Here is a 12,656-nt window from a genome sequence, read left to right on the forward strand (position 1 = left end):
TTGTGTGTTATAACCTAATCCACTGTCTAGTTGTTCTAGCGCTTCACTAACACCGCAGAATTCCTTCTTTCTTGATTGCTAATCTCCCTTGTGGAGAGCGGTGGAAGCTGCTCTGTTTACAACTAGCCTACTACAGGACCTGCCGTGATGTCATTGTGGAATGCCCACTTCGGTCACACGGTTCTGGTCATGTGACCGCTGAAGCAGACAGAAGCTCCCTAGAACAGTTCCTGCTAAGTTGTGATCATCTTACAGACTCCCACCTGGAAGCGTTTTCCCTTGTTGTGCGGGGCTCCTTTGCACAACAGGACCAGGTGAGTGGTCACAACATCTCCCCCTTCATTTCCCCCCCCCCCAAACCTCAGGCTCTTCACCATTGGCGCTCCTACTGTTTTTGTTTTCCACCTCATGTTCTCTATAGCATCTTTCCTCCCCCCATGTTCTTCACAGCATGTTTCCTCCTCCCCATGTTCTCCATAGCGTGCTCCCTCCATGATCTCCATAATATGCCCCCCATGTTCTCCATAGCATATTTCCTCCTCCTATGTTCTCTATAGCTTGTTTCCTCTTCCCATGTTCTCCATAGCTTGTTTCCCCATGCCATGTTCTCCATAGCATGTTTCCCCACCCCATTTTCTCCATAACATGTTTCCTCCCTCCATGTTCTCCATAGCATGTTTCTTCCCCCCATGTTCTCCATAGCATGTTACCTCCCTGATGTACTCCATAGCATGTTTCCTCCCCCCATGTTCTCCATAGCATCTTTCCTCCCCCCATGTTCTTCATAGCATGTTTCCTCCCCCCATGTTCTCCATATGTTCTGCATAGCACGTTTCCTCTCCCCAAGTTCTCTATAGCATGTTTCTTCCCCCCATGTTCTCCATGGCATGTTTCCTCTTCCAATGTTCTCTATGGCATGTTTCACCCCCATGTTCTCCATAGCATGCTTTCCCTCTCATTTTCTCCATAGCGTGCTTCTCCCCCTCATGCTCTCCATAACAAGTTTCCTCCACCTCATGTTCTCCATAGCTTGCTCCCTCCATGTTCTTCATAGTATGCCCCCCATGTTCTCCATAGCATGTTTCCTCCCCCCATGTTCTCTATGTTCTGCATAGCGTGCTTCTCCCCCTCATGTTTTCCATAGCATGCTCCCACCCTCATGTTCTCCATAGCATGTTTCCTCCCGCCATGTTCTTCAAAGCATATTTCCTCCCCCCATGTTCTCCATAGCATGTTTCCTCCCCCCATGTTCTCCATATCATGTTTCGTCCCCTATGTTCTCCATAGCGTGCTCCCCCCATGTTCTCCATAGCGTGCTCCCCCCATGTTCTCCATAGCTTGCTCCCTCCATGTTCTTCATAGTATGCCCCCCCATGTTCTCCATAGCATGTTTCCTCCCCCCATGTTCTCTATGTTCTGCATAGCGTGCTTCTCCCCCTCATGTTGTCCATAGCATGCTCCCCCCCTCATGTTCACCATAGCATGTTTCCTCCCCCCATGTTCTCCATAGCATGTTTCCTCCCGCCATGTTCTTCAAAGCATATTTCCTCCCCCCCCATGTTCTCTATAGCATGTTTCCTCCCCCCATGTTCTCCATATCATGTTTCGTCCCCCATGTTCTCCACAGCGTGCTCCCCCCATGTTCTCCACAGCGTTCTCCCCCCATGTTCTCCATAGCGTGCTCCCCCCATGTTCTCCATAGCTTGCTCCCCATATTCTCCATAGCGTGTTTCCTCCCCCTCATGTTTTCCATAGCATGTTTCCTCCCCCCATTTTATCGATAGCATGTTTCCAGACCCCTATGTTCTCCATAGCGTGTTCCCCCCATGTTCTCCATAGCACGTTTTCGCCTATATACGTTCTCCAGAGCATGTTTCCTCCCTCCATGTCCTTATAGCATGTTTCTTCCCCCCATGTTCTCCATAGCATGTTTCCTCCCCCCCTTTTTCTCCATAGCATGTTTCCTCCCCCATGTTCTCCATAGCATCTTTCCTCCCCCATGTTCTTCATAGCATGTTTCCTCCCCTCCATGTTCTCCATAGTATGCCCCCCTATGTTCTTCATAGCATGCTTCCTCCTCCCCATGTTCTCCATAGCGTGCTCCCTCCATGATCTCCATAATATGCCCCCCATGTTCTCCATAGCATGTTTCCTCATCCCATGTTCTCCATAGCTTGTTTCCTCTTCCCATGTTCTCCCTAGCTTGTTTCCCCATGCCATGTTCTCCATAGCATGTTTCCCCACCCCATTTTCTCCATAACATGTTTCCTCCCTCCATGTTCTCCATAGCATGTTTCTTCCCCCATGTTCTCCATAGCATGTTTCCTCCCCCCATGTTCTCCATAGCATCTTTCCTCCCCCCATGTTCTTCATAGCATGTTTCCTCCTCCCCATGTTCTCCATAGCGTGCTCCCTCCATGTTCTCCATAGCATGTTTCCTCCCCCATATGTTCTCCATAGCATGTTTCCTCTTCCCATGTTCTCCATACCATGTTTCCACCCCCATAGGTTCTCCATAGCATGTTTCCTCTTCCCATGTTCTCCATAGCATCTTTCCTCCCCCCATGTTCTTCATAGCATGTTTCCTCCTCCCCATGTTCTCCATAGCGTGCTCCCTCCATGTTCTCCATAGCATGTTGCCTCCCCCATATGTTCTCCATAGCATGTTTCCTCTTCCCATGTTCTCCATAGCATCTTTCCTCCCCCATGTTCTTCATAGCATGTTTCCTCCTCCCCATGTTATCCATAGCATGTTCCCCCCCCCCCCATGTTCTCCAGAGCATGTTTTCTCCCACTATATTCTCCTTGGCAGGTTTTCTCCCCCCCCATGTTCTCCATAGCACGTTTCCCCGTTCCATTTTCTCCATAGCATGTTTCGTCCCCTATGCTCTCCATAGCACGTTTCCCTGTTCCATGTTCTCCATAGCATGTTTCATCACCTTAATGTTCTCCATTGTGTGCTCCCCCCATGTTCTCCATAGCGGAACCCCCACATTTCCCCCATGTTCTCCATAACATGTTTTCTCCCCCCATGTTCTCTATAGCATGTTTCCTCCCTCCCATGTTCTACATATCATGTTTCCTCTCCCAATGCTCTCCTTAGCATATTTTCTCTCCCCATGTTCTCCATAGCATGTTTCCTTCCACATGTTCTCCATAGTATGTCGCCCTCATTTTCTCCATAGTGTGCTCCCTCCCATATTCTCCATAGCATTTTTTCTCCCCAGCATGTTCTCCATAGCATGCTTCCCCCATGTTCCCCATAGAGTTCTAGCCCATGTTCTCCGTAGCATCCCCCCATGTTCTCCATAGCATGTTTCTCCCCATGTTCTCCATAGCATGTTCTGCCCCCATGTTTTTCATAGCATGTTTCCTCCCCCCATGTTTTCCATAGCATGTTTTCTCCCCCCCATTTTCTCTATATCATGTTTCCTACCATCACTTTCTTCATAGCATGTCCCCCCCATGCTCTCCAAAGCATGTTTCCTCTCCCTCATGTTCTCCATAGCATGTTTCCTCCCTCCCATGTTCTACATATCATGTTTCCTCTCCCAATGTTCTCCATAGCATGTTTCCTTCCACATGTTCTCCATAGTATGTCCCCCCCCATTTTCTCCATAGTGTGCTCCCTCCCATGTTCTCCATAGCATTTTTTCTCCCCAGCATGTTCTCCATAGCAAGCTTCCCCCATGTTCTCCATAGAGTTCTACCCCATGTTCTCCGTAGCATCCCCCCCATGTTCTCCATAGCATGTTTTGTCCCCCCCATGTCCTCCATAGCATGTTTCTCCCCCATGTTCTCCATAGCATGTTTTGTCCCCCAATGTCCTCCATAGCATGTTCCCCCCATGTTCTCCATAGCATATTTCCTCCCCCTTGTTCTCCATAGCATGTTTCCTCCCCCCATATTCTCCATAGTATGTTATCCCCCATGTTTTCCATAGCATGTTTCCTCCCCCCATGTTCTCCATATCATGTTTCCTACCATCACGTTCTCCATAGCATGTCCCCCCCCATGCTCTCAAAAGAATGTTTCCTCTCCCTCATGTTCTTCATAGCATGTTCTCCCCCCCCATGTTCTCCATAGCATGCTCCCCCCCGATGTTCTCCATAGCGTTCTCCCCCATGTTCTCCATAGCATGCTCCCCCCGATGTTCTCCCCCATGTTCTCCATAGCATGTTACTTCCCCCCCATGTTCTCCATAGCATGTTTCCTCCCTCCCATGTTCTACATATCATGTTTCCTCTCCCAATGTTCTCCTTAGCATATTTTCTCTCCCCATGTTCACCATAGCATGTTTCCTTCCACATGTCCTCCATAGTATGTCCCCCCCCATTTTCTCCATAGTGTGCTCCCTCCCATGTTCTCCATAGCATTTTTTCTCCCCAGCATGTTCTCCATAGCATGCTTCCCCTATGTTCTCCATAGAGTTCTACCCCATGTTCTCTGTAGCATCCCCCCATGTTCTCCATAGCATGTTTTGTCCCCCCCATGTCCTCCATAGTATGTTTCTCCCCCATGTCCTCCATAGCATGTTTCTCCCCATGTTCTCCTTAGCATGTTTCTCCCCCATGTTATCCATAGCATGTTTCTCCCCCCATGTTCTCCATAGCATGTTTTGTCCCCCCATGTCCTCCATAGCATGTCCCCCCCCATGTTTTCCATAGCATATATCCTCCCCCTTGTTCTCCGTAGCATGTTTCCTCCCCCCATATTCTCCATAGCATGTTCTCCCCCATGTTTTCCATAGCATGTTTCCTCACCCCATGTTCTCCATATCATGTTTCCTACCATCACGTTCTCCATAGCATGCCCCCCATGCTCTCCAAAGCATGTTTCCTCTCCCTCATGTTCATCATAGCATGTCCCCCTCCATGTTCTCCATAGCATGCTCCCCCGATGTTCTCCATAGCGTTCTCCCCCATGTTGTCCATAGCATGCTCCCACCGATCTTCTCCATAGCATTCTCCCCCATGTTCTCCATAGCTTGTTACTTCCCCCTCATGTTCTCCATAGCATGTCCCCCCCTCCCATGTTCTCCAGAGCATGTTTCCTCACACTATGTTCTCCTTAACAGGTCCCCCCCCCCCATGTTCTCCATAGCATGTTTCCTCGTTCCATGTTCTCCATAGCATGTTTCATCACCTTAATGTTCTCCATTGTGTGCTCCCCCCATATTCTCCATAGCGACCCCCACATTTCCCCCATGTTCTCCATAACATATTTTCTCCCCCCATGTCCTCCATAGCATGTTCCCCTACTAGGCCTAAGGACGCGTTGCCGTGGCAACTGGTGACGGAGCGAGAGAGACGAGTGTACCTCGCTGCATGCTGGAATATCATCACATCAGTAACATCAGGCATAAACAATTCACCTATCAGTCTATGCTGTGTATCAATCGTCAGAATGGTTCAATGGGACATGAATAATGGTTTGTACAGTGGGTACGGAAACCCTTACAATTTTTCACTCTTTGTTTCATTGCAGCCATTTGGTAAATTCTAAAAAAGTTCATTTGTTTTTCTCATTAAGGTACACTCTGCAACCCATCTTGACTGAAGAAAAAACAGAAATGTAGAAATTTTTGCAAATTTATTAAAAAAGAAAAACTGAAATATCATATGGTCATAAGTATTCAGACCCTTTGCTCAGACACTCATATTTAAGTCACATGCTGTCCATTTCCTTGTGATCCTCCTTGAGATGGTTCTACTCCTTCATTGGAGTACAGCTGTGTTTAATTAAGCTGATAGGACTTGATTTGGAAAGGCACACACCTGTCTATATAAGACCTCACAGCTCACAGTGCATGTCAGACCAAATGAGAATCATGAGCTCAAAGGAGCTGCCCAAGGAGCTCAGAGACAGAATTGTGGCAAGGCACAGATCTGGCCAAGGTTACAAAAGAATTTCTGCATTACTGAAGGTTCGTAAGAGCACAGTGGCCTCCATAATACTTAAATGGAAGAAGTTTGGGACCACCAGATGTCTTCCTAGACCTGCCCGTCCAGCCAAACTGAGCAATCATGGGAAAAGAGCCTTGGTGAGAGAGGTAAAGAAGAACCTCAAGATCACTGTGGCTGAGCTCCAGAGATGCAGTAGGGAGATGGGAGAAAGTTCCACAACGTCAACTATAACTGCAGCCCTCCACCAGTCGGGCCTTTATGGCAGAGTGGCCCGACGGAAGCCTCTCCTCAGTGCAAGACATATGAAAGCCCGCATAGAGTTTGCTCAAAAACACATGAAGGACTCCCAGACTATGAGAAATAAGATTCTCTGGTCTGATGAGAAGAAGATAGAACTTTTTGGTGATAATTCTAAGCGGTATGTGTGGAGAAAACCAGGCACTGCTCATCATCTGCCCAATACAATCCCAACAGTGAAACATGGTGGTGGCAGCATCATGCTATGGGGGTGTTTTTCAGCTGCAGAGACAGGATGGCTGGTTGCAATTGAAGGAAACATGAATGCGGCCAAGTACAGAAATATCCTGGATGAAAACCTCTTCCAGAGTGCTCTGGACCTCAGACTTGGCTGAAGGTTCACCTTCCAAGACAATGACCTTAAGCACACAGCTAAAATAACAAAGAAGTAGCTTCAAAACAACTCTGTGACCATTCTTGACTGGCACAGCCAGAGCACTGACCTAAACCCAATTGAGCATCTCTGGAGAGACCTGAAAATGGCTGTCCACCAACGTTCACCATCCAACCTGACGGAACTGGAGAGGATCTGCAAGGAAGAATGGCAGAGGATCCCCAAATACAGGTGTGAAAAAATTGTTGCATCATTCCCAAGAAGACTCATGGCTGTACTAGCTCAAAAGGGTGCTTCTACTCAATACTGAGAAAAGGGTCTGAATACTTATGACCATGTGATATTTCAGTTTTACTTTTTTAATAAACTTGCAAACATTTCTACATTTGTTTTTTTTTTTCAGTCAAGATGGAGTGCAGAGTGTACTTCAATGAGAAAAAAATGAACTTTTTAGAATTTACCAAATAGCTGCAATGAAACAAAGAGTGAATTCTTTCCGTACCCACTGTATATTCTATTATATGAGGCAAAACACTTAATGACAAAATCAAGGACATGTGAATAAAGGCCTGAAGAGGCAGAATAGAACAATTGAAGAGAAAGTGCTCAGTACAAACAAAGGGAGTAACAATAAATACAGAAAAGTATCAACAAGTATATAAGCACATCTGTAGCACCCTGAGGATTCGGCTGCTACAGGGGTATTGCACCTCAACCCAGAGGTGTGATATTCCACTCCCGGGTAAGGATGGAGTGTGGAACTGAGCTCAGTTAGCTGCATGCACTACACACATCCCATTTCCGAGGAACAGACCGATGGTACTCCCACTAGAGAAATGTGCAGGTACGACAGAGTCTGTTCCTGGCTGGAGTGGGAGGGGGGTGGAACATCCCAGTAGTGTAGGGGCAGATAGGGGGAGCAGTCTGGGTAGTGCTAGGAGCTCATTGGGTGCTGGTCACCTGAGCTCACACATAGAGGGAGTATATAAGGTGGGAACCATCTTAGATCAGGGTCAGTCAGTCTGAGAACCTGAGAAGCAGAGCAGAGGAGAAGAGCAGCTCCAAGGCCAAGAGAGAGAGAGAGGAGAAAGAAAGACCCAGAGGGGGAGAAAGAAGGAACTCCAAGAGCCCAAATTAGACCAGAGGGTGAAGAGTTGGCAACAGGGTACCGGATCCCAAGCTGGCAGAGGCTACAGCACACCTTAGCCAGGAACCGGAGGTCGTGGGCAGGACCGATCTGCCACGATCACCCACTAAATCCACCCGGAAGGCAGACCAGGAATAGGGTCAGGGAACCCAGAGACAAGGGTTTACCACCAAGAGGCCCGAGGGAGCCGGACATAGGTGGATCCCTGGTGGGGAAGGCCAGAGAAGAGGACAGGACAGAAAGGGAGCTCAGGACCACGCTCCAGAATCACCTGGGGGTTGGCTGAGTCCAGGACCTGGTGGACGCAGCACGGCTCGGGTGGTCACTTAAGGCCGGAGTGACCAGAACAACTGCAGTAAGTAAACAAACCCTGAACTGCACAGCCCGACTCTGAGTCTCATTTCCATCCCCGCTGCACCACCACAACCCCCATCCTCTGCAACTGACCCCCTGAGGCTATACCCCTCCCGTTGGGGGTTATACTACCTGAGCTGCACATACATCACCAGCCTCAGCGGACCCTGCTGCAGCGGCGGCCGTATTGACCGCAATTCAACGGGTGGCGTAGTCGACACAAAAGAACATCTAGTAACATCATAAGGACTGCCACACACTGAGCTTGACACCCTGGGCACGGACCGGGTCACAGCCACTCGGAGACTACAACCCCCATCTGATCCGGCTCCGGGTATCCCTAACAGCACTGGCCCAGGGGGCGCGTCAACTTTGGCGTAGTCGGCAGGATTACGTGCCCGCAACAACCGGGTACTGCGTGCCTGAAGAAAAGTTCATCGTTACCTTAAAAAGAAGTCTCCCGCCGGTTCCGGAGGGTCCCCGCCATCGGGCCCCATCACAGGTCGTTTCCCGCCGGTTGTCCGCCATTTGCAGCTTTTTCCCGCCATCCATGGAGTTTCCCGCCACTGGGAGACGATTCCCGCCATTTCCGAAGATTTCCCGCCTTGGGGGAGCGGACGCCATTATGGGCGTGCCAGAGGGTGGCAAAAGGCCACCTCCCATCGTGGGCCAGGTCGAAGAATGGCGCCAAAAGCGGAAACCGCGCCCACCAACAGAGACTGTGATGCTGGAAGTGTCCATCAGCGTAAGAGAACTGCCCCTGGAACTGAAGTTGCCCCGGGACCACCCTCGATGTGGGCGGAGACAGAAGAAGAGAACAAAGATGGGTGTCGCCTGGAGCAGTCTGGAGAGAGCGCACCCGGAGACAAGACGTCTGGAAGAGAGTCCAGAGAAAGCCTACCCGGAGATGGAGGGAGAGCCAGGCAGCACCGACCCAGTGGTCAGGAGCCTGATGCGGGCCGCCACTCCAGGCAGCACCGACCCAGTGGTCAGGAGCCTGTTGCAGGTCGCCACTCCAGAAGGCCTGCTGGAGATCCTAGCACAGCTCCCCCGAGATCGGAAGTGTGCACAGACTGCGCTGGAGGGCCTCGCACAGAGGTTGGCCCGGGTGCAACGAGAGACGTTGGCGGAGTGGAGCCGAGAGATGGCCCAGCAGACCGAGACTCGTCAGCGGAGCACGCCACCCGAGACGAGGAGACAGACCGCCTCTGAGGATGGCGCAGGAGGACTGAAGGCCGGAGACGGCGCCGAGAAGGGAGCCGAACGAATGGAGGCAGGTAAAGGGGACGTCACTACCCCGAGCCGGGAAACCGCGTGCCTGCCCCAGCTCCCCGTCGCAGAGCCCGAAGTACCCCCTGCCGTGCCCGTCGCTGCAACGTCACCGCCGCAGACTAGGCCTCAAACGGAAGCCGCGACCCCTGTGACGTCACACGCTTCGACCCCGAGCGTGGCCAAGCAGGAAGTACCATCAGCCTGGTTGCAAGGCCTAGTACCCCCGGGCGCCGCAATACCAACAGCGCCCCCTACCTCCGCGAAGCCCCCGGCCTGGTCGCAGGGCCAAGTAACACAGGGCGCCGCCGTTCTTACGGTGCCCTTTACTTTCAAGGTGCCCCAGGCCTGGTCGCAAGGCCTGGTTAACCCGGGCGCCGCTACCACCACGGCGCCCATAACACCTAAAGTACCGCACCTGGGTGAGGACCTGTTCGCCCAGCATACGTGCCCGGATGGGCAGCCCTTCATATGGCCACCGGAGTTTCACCATCCCCGACTCCGGAAAGAGAGACCCCTAGACGAGCCCCTGATTCCGGCTCCGAAGCCTGTAAAGAGGACCTCGCCCCCGCTGGAGGAGGAGCTGCGGTGTGAGGAGGAGCAAGAGGACCCGGACGGGTCTGAAGAATCTAAAGAAGGAGCAGGAGGACGCCGTCGTTGAAGTACGGTAGAGATAGACTGTATAAAGTTGCCCGTCAGGGTATAAGAACTGTTCTAGTTAAAATATAGTCCCCGTTGGGACCAGCCAAGAGTGAACTGTTAATCCCGTGTGTCCCTATTCCCACTGACCGAGGACTGAGAGCGGTCATTCCTTTCCTAATACCTGGCCGAGGACTGAGAGCGGCCATATCCCCTTGTATATAGTTGCGCTTTCTAAAGGCGCCCCCTACCGGTTTTATAGAGAACTGTTTTATTCCAAGAGAGACTGTCGCACTTTACCCGGTCACAAGTTGCACCGTGACCGGAGGAACCAGAAACAAGAATGTTATATATGAAAAGTTTATTGCTGATGATATCTATATGATGTTTTCTATGTTTATGTTTATGAAAAAAATTGTATGTTTTGGATGTTTATATTTTACAGCCCGAGGACGTGCTGTGATTTACCAGGGGGGAATGTAGCACCCTGAGGATTCGGCTGCTACAGGGGTATTGCACCTCAACCCAGAGGTGTGATATTCCACTCCCGGGTAAGGATGGAGTGTGGAACTGAGCTCAGTTAGCTGCATGCACTACACACATCCCATTTCCGAGGAACAGACCGATGGTACTCCCACTAGAGAAATGTGCAGGTACGACAGAGTCTGTTCCTGGCTGGAGTGGGAGGGGGGTGGAACATCCCAGTAGTGTAGGGGCAGATAGGGGGAGCAGTCTGGGTAGTGCTAGGAGCTCATTGGGTGCTGGTCACCTGAGCTCACACATAGAGGGAGTATATAAGGTGGGAACCATCTTAGATCAGGGTCAGTCAGTCTGAGAACCTGAGAAGCAGAGCAGAGGAGAAGAGCAGCTCCAAGGCCAAGAGAGAGAGAGAGGAGAAAGAAAGACCCAGAGGGGGAGAAAGAAGGAACTCCAAGAGCCCAAATTAGACCAGAGGGTGAAGAGTTGGCAACAGGGTACCGGATCCCAAGCTGGCAGAGGCTACAGCACACCTTAGCCAGGAACCGGAGGTCGTGGGCAGGACCGATCTGCCACGATCACCCACTAAATCCACCCGGAAGGCAGACCAGGAATAGGGTCAGGGAACCCAGAGACAAGGGTTTACCACCAAGAGGCCCGAGGGAGCCGGACATAGGTGGATCCCTGGTGGGGAAGGCCAGAGAAGAGGACAGGACAGAAAGGGAGCTCAGGACCACGCTCCAGAATCACCTGGGGGTTGGCTGAGTCCAGGACCTGGTGGACGCAGCACGGCTCGGGTGGTCACTTAAGGCCGGAGTGACCAGAACAATTGCAGTAAGTAAACAAACCCTGAACTGCACAGCCCGACTCTGAGTCTCATTTCCATCCCCGCTGCACCACCACAACCCCCATCCTCTGCAACTGACCCCCTGAGACTATACCCCTCCCGTTGGGGGTTATACTGCCTGAGCTGCACATACATCACCAGCCTCAGCGGACCCTGCTGCAGCGGCGGCCGTATTGACCGCAATTCAACGGGTGGCGTAGTCGACACAAAAGAACATCTAGTAACATCATAAGGACTGCCACACACTGAGCTTGACACCCTGGGCACGGACCGGGTCACAGCCACTCGGAGACTACAACCCCCATCTGATCCGGCTCCGGGTATCCCTAACAGCACTGGCCCAGGGGGCGCGTCACATCCATGATAAGAAAGTTATTAAAAGATAATAAGACTAGATGTAACAAGAGAGAGATCAGAGATGCAAAAATCATTTTATTGTGAGATAGTAAGTAAAAAACAGCTAGTGCAAAAGGAGGGCAGTGAAAGCAGAATATATTCATTCTTAAAAAAGTGATACAATGCATATTAAGGTACAATTGCACAAAACCCACAAATAAAGTGCATGATAATAAAGTGCATAATGATAAATAGGTGCATATAAGTGAAAAGAGAATATTGAATATAATAAAACAATATAAAAACTAGTGACCAAGACAAATATATAAAAAATATCTTAAAAGAAGTAACATACACACGTGCACACACACATACTTGGATACGTTATTGTGTTTTTTATATATATATGACAAGATCTTTCACATATATTTAATATACTTACCATTTATTATTTATTTATAACGTATCCTGCTTTCGCTGCCCTCCTTTTGCACTTGTTTTTTACTTACTCACTATCTCACAATAAAATGATTTTTGCATCTCTGATCTCTCTCTTGTTACATCTAGTCTTATTATCTTTTAATAACCTTCTTATCATGGAAGTGCTTATATACTTGTTGATACTTTTCGGCATTTATTGTTACTCCCTTTCTTTGCACTGAGCACTTTCTCTTTAATTGTTCTATTCTACCTCTTCAGGCCTTTATTCACACTTCCTTGATTTTGTCATAAAGTGTTTTGCCTCATATAGTAGAATATACAAACCATTATTCATGTCCCATTGAACCATTCTGACGATTGATACACAGCATAGGTGAATTGTTAATGCCTGATATTACTGATGTGATGATTTTCCAGCATGCAGTGAGATGCACTCGTCTCTCCCGCTCCATCATCGGTTGCTGCGGCAACGCGTCCTTAGGCCTTGCCCCTGTCCGCCCACGCCGCGGTCACGTGGTGGTGGGCGGGCGGGGGTGATGCTGGACGCTGAGCCACGTACATTCGGATGGCTTGGGAGATGCGAGCGCCGACACTCGCAAGTATGTCCTC

This window comes from Phyllobates terribilis, unplaced genomic scaffold (assembly GCF_046119375.1).
Source record: "Phyllobates terribilis strain yellow unplaced genomic scaffold, ASM4611937v1 Scaffold_8__6_contigs__length_399053987, whole genome shotgun sequence".
Taxonomy (NCBI): Eukaryota; Metazoa; Chordata; class Amphibia; order Anura; family Dendrobatidae; genus Phyllobates; species Phyllobates terribilis.